Genomic DNA, 6,000 nt, shown 5'->3' with positions numbered 1-6,000 from the left:
TGCCTCTCTATTAATGCTGCTTTTGAGGCACCAAAGTCAATTCTCTCCAATCTAAGACATATTATTAGACACATAAGGACGCATCCAAGTCTTGACTTTAAATGGGTATTTAAATAACTACATTTAATAACTCTACTTTTAAAATGAAAGCATGAGCTCATGAAAACCAGCCAAAGAATAACAAAAAAAAAAAAAAAAAAACCCTCTCATATAAACAACCATCCCTACCTAGGAGTTTGTATCTTGTTCCCACTTGGGCGACCTCCCTATGGGATCTTACCATTCATGGGATATCAGGCCATGAATCAATAGAACTGATATGTATTTTCTAGTTTATGACCTTTGTGTTATAAACTCACTACATCACTCCACGCCAACAATTAAATAAATAATACAACATGATAATCTTCGTCAAATATTAAAAGAAAATAAATTAACATTTTTTATGCAAATTATTTCAACAAAGTACCAATGAATTAAGATAATAAGTGAGAGATAATGGAAAATGAAAACAACCCACCATTCTCGTACGTCCCTGGTACATTGATTTAGAATCTATTAAATGAAGAGAGAGAAAATTGATTCTAAATCCATGGATCATGAACGTTCTCTTATATTCACATACGTGAACCTGATCCGCACTCCAAAAACCATGAAATAATAATGGATAGCTAGGTTTAATTTATAATTCAAAATTATGGCTATTTTATGATGTTTAGGGTCATTTTGCTAGGATAATCTTGAGTTATTGACCACATAATCAAAATTAAAAAAAAATGATTAATTTATTTATAAATAAATTATAAATTCTGATATCACTGGCTCTTCAATTTACGGAATACGAGCCCCATACGAAATCCCATAACAAATGAACTTTGGGATCAGATCTTGAAAATGTCAACTAGAAGACCTTAAGACCTCTCTCTCTCTCTCTCTCTCTCTCTCTCTTTCTGTTCTGAGTCTACTCTCTCTTTGTGATTAAAATCCATTTAAATATCAACTCCACCTTCCCACCATTAACTTAAGACTCTTAAGGGGAGTTGAATAATAGTAATAATTAATACTTAATTCATAAACTAAAAATTACTATTAATAAATGTATAGAGTTCACACTTAATTTTGTTCCTTAATAGTTAATACACTCTACTCTTGAGAGCTTTTAGTTACTGTGAGGATTGGAGACTTTTACATAACATAGTTCTCACAAACTTATTAATTCATAGAATCATAGCTGACTTCTTCCTAAAATACTAAAAATTTTGTTTTCAATAACAGATGAGACTTTAGATCAAGTACGTAACTAGGTCGGGTCGTAGGAGCTCTAGTTAAGTAGGGAAAGACAAGGTTCAATCAAACTCAAACCCTATATATCTTGTGGAAGGACAAACTCAAAACCTTAAACCCATCAATCAAGTCTTTTTGTTAAGAAAAGATGATCCGTCAAGTTCAAGCCCATGAGAAGTAGCTTGCAAGCTTGGACTGGAACCAAACTAATTGAACTGGGTCAATTTTTTTTTTTTTTGGATAAAGAAAAAAAAGGACTATGTAAATGTGCATTAGATATAACCAATATGGTAATATGTAAAGAGGGGCCAAATATATATATATATATATAGTTGATAGGTAAAAGTGGACTATGTTGGGAGTATTAATTAAATCCAAAAAAAAAAATTGCTTGATGAAAGAATATGTATTTTCAATTAAATTCTCTGCTTGCTTGTCTCACTTGATAAAAGGACTTTCCTTGATCCTTATCCAAATTATAAAAAGGGAGAGAGAACGCTACCTCATCGTGTGGTCTTTGCACCAATGCGAGGGCCAATGAAAATGTGTGTCCAGACATTTAACAGGGGGTAATGTAGTCATCTCATTACCCCTGTGTTAAGGCACAAGACTACATAACCAGGTAGTATTCTTTTCTCTTTATAAAAAGCTTAAAATAAACAAGAAAAGAAGAATTCAAAGGCCACATATCCAAACCAAATTATAAAGATTTAAAAATAAAGAAGAAAAGAAGAATTCATGAGCCACATATCCAAATTAAACAGCCGTACGAGCATTGATCCAGACTAGAGTTGAACTTTGATGTTTATAATTCACATTTTGATATCTTAAAGCAATCACCTCAATGCGTTGAAACTCCAAGATATCATCAAAATAATCTAATCAAAGCAGCCATGTCATATACCATTGTAAGAGTATGAGATGGGTATGACTATGATGGTCTTGTCTTTATATGTAGAGTTATAAATTTTAATTGATGATAAGAAATTAAGATAATATTTTTATACAAATTAGTAGTAGTAGTAGAGATCAAGGCCAAAGGTTTGGACACCCTCATTAGCAAAAAACAATATATATATATATATATATATATAATAATAAATAGCACCAGAGAGGAAAAGATGAAAGCATGGACTTCCGAGCAAGCGTCGCCGCAGCCACTTCTCCCGTTATGTGCTCCAAATTAGAAAAATAAAGAAACAATTAAAAAAAACAAAAAACAAAAAACAAAAATAAATTCTCCTTCTTGTGAATGAAGAAAAAGCTACCATGGTACTAAAGAGTCTTCTCCTGTTTTGGACCTTTTGGTGATCCCAACATGTCAACGGCCTCTCCCACATTCAAAATGGAGTGGCAGTTACTCAGATTCAGATTCCATAAATCAATTTTATAGTGATAGAAATAAATATTATTAAGTATCTAATTATCTATTAATACACACCCTCCCATGCACCTGACCTACCTAATGGATATCTAATAATACCCATAGTTTTCCATTTGTTATTAAATCATGGGGATTAGAGTACTAGCTTAAGTAGTAATTTTGGAGATCTGCCGGATCCATTAGTCATTTTTGGATTAAGACAAATGATTAATCCTCGGATCACAAATAGGGTTAGATACTAAAGCGAATGATCATCATTGTTAACATGGCCATGACCCATGATCAAGGGAAAACCATTCAATAAATGAAAAAAGATAAACCCAACATGGGTCATCCTAATTAGGCAATAAAACCACCCCATTAACCTGTCCTAGTGTCATCCTAATTTTCGTAGAAGCAAATTTTCTTGAGGGAAAAGGCGACAAATTTTTAATTTCTTGCTTATTTCATCCATGTTTAATTACTTCGCTTAAGCTATACTACAATTCCATTTATACTACAATTCTATTTTAGTTTTAATTAAATATATACATAAATAATTACTTAAAATTATGTAGCTATGGATAGAACTATATAATTTCTATAAATTATAGAGTCTTATATATTAATTGATTAACTAAACAAATCAAATTCCTCTCAAGTCTTATTTATAATTAGTGTTTAAATAGATTATGGAAAATAGAATGGATGCTGATCTAGATAAAAATGTGATCAGTTTAAAGACATACTTGGGTGATTTAATTATATAATGCTAAAGTTCATGAGATAGATACTGAAATAATATATATTTCAATACCATAATGGGAGTCAGAGATTTTCCATTAAATTAAAATTAAACGTGATGTATCATGTTAATATTTTTTTAGTTTGACAAAGGTATGTTCATATATATTATCCCCTATTTTATGGTATTTGAAAATAGAAAGTTTATTTTTTATATATATGCCCTAATGTATAGTTAAGTATAGTTTAGAGGTATTTACTATTTAGATTATCGAGGTCCAATATAGCATCTTAGGATGTGACAAGAAATGAGTCTTCATTAAAACCAACATTGGTTTCTTTAATCATCCTTAATTAACTTGACCTCCGCCACCTAAATTGTATCTGTAGTCTACACACGTGTGGCTTCAAAAACTTGTTAGAATCTTGAGTACCGTATCCCAAACCAAGGTAAACCCACACACCCCCCTCAAAAAAAAAAACAAAGAGGAAAAAATAGCTTATTTTAACCAAGGTAAACCCACACACCCCCCTCACTCATTACAATTTTGAGTAGCAATGGTTTTTATTTTTTGGTTGTGAATAACCAATAAATTCAAATTAAATTTTTATACATCCAAAAAATATATGTATTCAACAAAGTGTAGAAGAAAAGGGCTCTTACAAGAGAAGCCGGCCGAGGAAAATTAAAAGAAAAGAAGAAAGAAAAAGCTATACAACCATGAAACCACCCCTAATGAGGGTGAAACAGTAGGAGCCATGGGCCAAGTAGGTAAATTCTAAAAGAAGAAACCATGAACCTACTACGGGGAGTATATATACATACGTGATTCTTGTAGAGCATGCCTACCCTGAAGCTCAAACGAGATCAATTCCTAAAATTTGGTGAAAGGTTTTAGAACACCTTGCCTAATTTCTAAGGTTTCACACTTTCACTCCATCCAGATATGAAATATGGTACCATGAAACACAATCTTACTAATAAAATCTAAACATGACTTCTCTTTAAAGTTTCCCTAATCCACCTTCCCAAATTTGGTGAAAATTTATTTTGGAAGTTTGAGTTCTATATATGTTGGGCTTCTCAGTGTTTTTTTTTTTTTTTTTTTTTGGGGGGGGGTGTGGTGGGGTGAGACAAGGGTAGAGAGCCACCATATCTAGATGGATCATCAGGTTATTTGCTTGACTTTGTGCCTAAGCCCTAGTTTATATTGGCATGGTTTAAATAAACTTCAACCCTATGGATCAGCTAGCCCTCCAACTCCTGATCAATGTTAAGTAGAATTCAATTCATCCATGGAAAAGCAACTCATTTATTTTTGGGTGCATCTCTAGGAGTAGCTTCTTTTAATTTATGTTTTTCAGATCTGTCTTTTGAAAAGTTACACATGATTTAGTTGCTGTGGCTTTCTGTTGTGACTTTTATGGAGACTTTTGGTTGATGGATCATCATCCTCTCTTCAAAAATCTTGAAGCCTTCTATTTTATTTATTTTAGATCAAGTTTTTTTTCATCCACGGACAAAAAAGAATCTCCTTATCATTGTCATTGATCCCATTTAATTGGACTATAGAGAGAGATTAAAAACTCTGTATACTAGGGTTAGGATTTTATTATGATACAGGCTAGATTCCAATCATAAAGTCAAATCACTAGTGATGAAGAATTATTTTTTATAATAATAATAATAATAATCCTATTCACATAGGGTTGAGTCTGTTCCTACTTGTTGGGTCAACAAAAGGTTTCTTCTTCACCATTACACCTTATTTAGGACCACTCTATTTAGTCAGTTGAGATCCAATTTGAGAAGCTAGATTTGGGTGCATATGAATTATTTGTTGTTAAAGATGTTCACATTCATGTACAAAATATGACAAGGACTTTGAATTATTTTAGTTCTCTTTGGGCTGGCATCCTCTGGAAATGCTGGTCCGGGCTGCACCAAATTCTAGCTTTTAAAAGTGAACGGCAGTGGGTAATTTCAGTTTTTAAGGGTAATACATGTTGTAATTGGGTGGGTAGGCCTGTGTTCTGTACTGCTTTGTATCATATCTGGTATGAGAGAAATTTGGGAACTTGGGCAAGGAAGTCTAGGATTCACTGCCAGATCTGGGATTCTAATAAGGTTGAGATAGGGGGCAGGCTTGGAGTAATATTCCAGTCAGGGCTGCAACAATACCGGGTTTTTGAAAAATCCATCCTAACCCTAAAGTTACCTTAGCTAGGCCCAAGTTCAGGCTCGGCCTCAACTCAGCAAAAAAATTTCAACCCTAACCCACATTCAGGGTTGGTCTAGGCCAGGCCAGACTAACCTTGAATTCTTGGAGAAACACTAAAGGGACAACCATAAACATGTTGTTTGGCGGCATCTTCCTATGAAAAATTTAATGAATATCCCACTGGTACCAACTTTGGTATGTACGGTGTAGGCCACTAATTTTCAAGTAATAGAATTGATCGATATTGTCTATTGAAACCAAAAGTATTCAATGGCACATACTACTGGTTTTGATCATGAGAATCACTATCTCGAAAGATGTGGAGAGAGAGAGAGAGAGAGAGAGATGGTATAAGAAGAAGGGTCATTATGAAAAAGTGAGGATACA

Source organism: Macadamia integrifolia, chromosome 12 (assembly GCF_013358625.1).
Source record: "Macadamia integrifolia cultivar HAES 741 chromosome 12, SCU_Mint_v3, whole genome shotgun sequence".
Classification (NCBI taxonomy): domain Eukaryota; kingdom Viridiplantae; phylum Streptophyta; class Magnoliopsida; order Proteales; family Proteaceae; genus Macadamia; species Macadamia integrifolia.
This window is presented reverse-complemented; position numbering follows the sequence as displayed.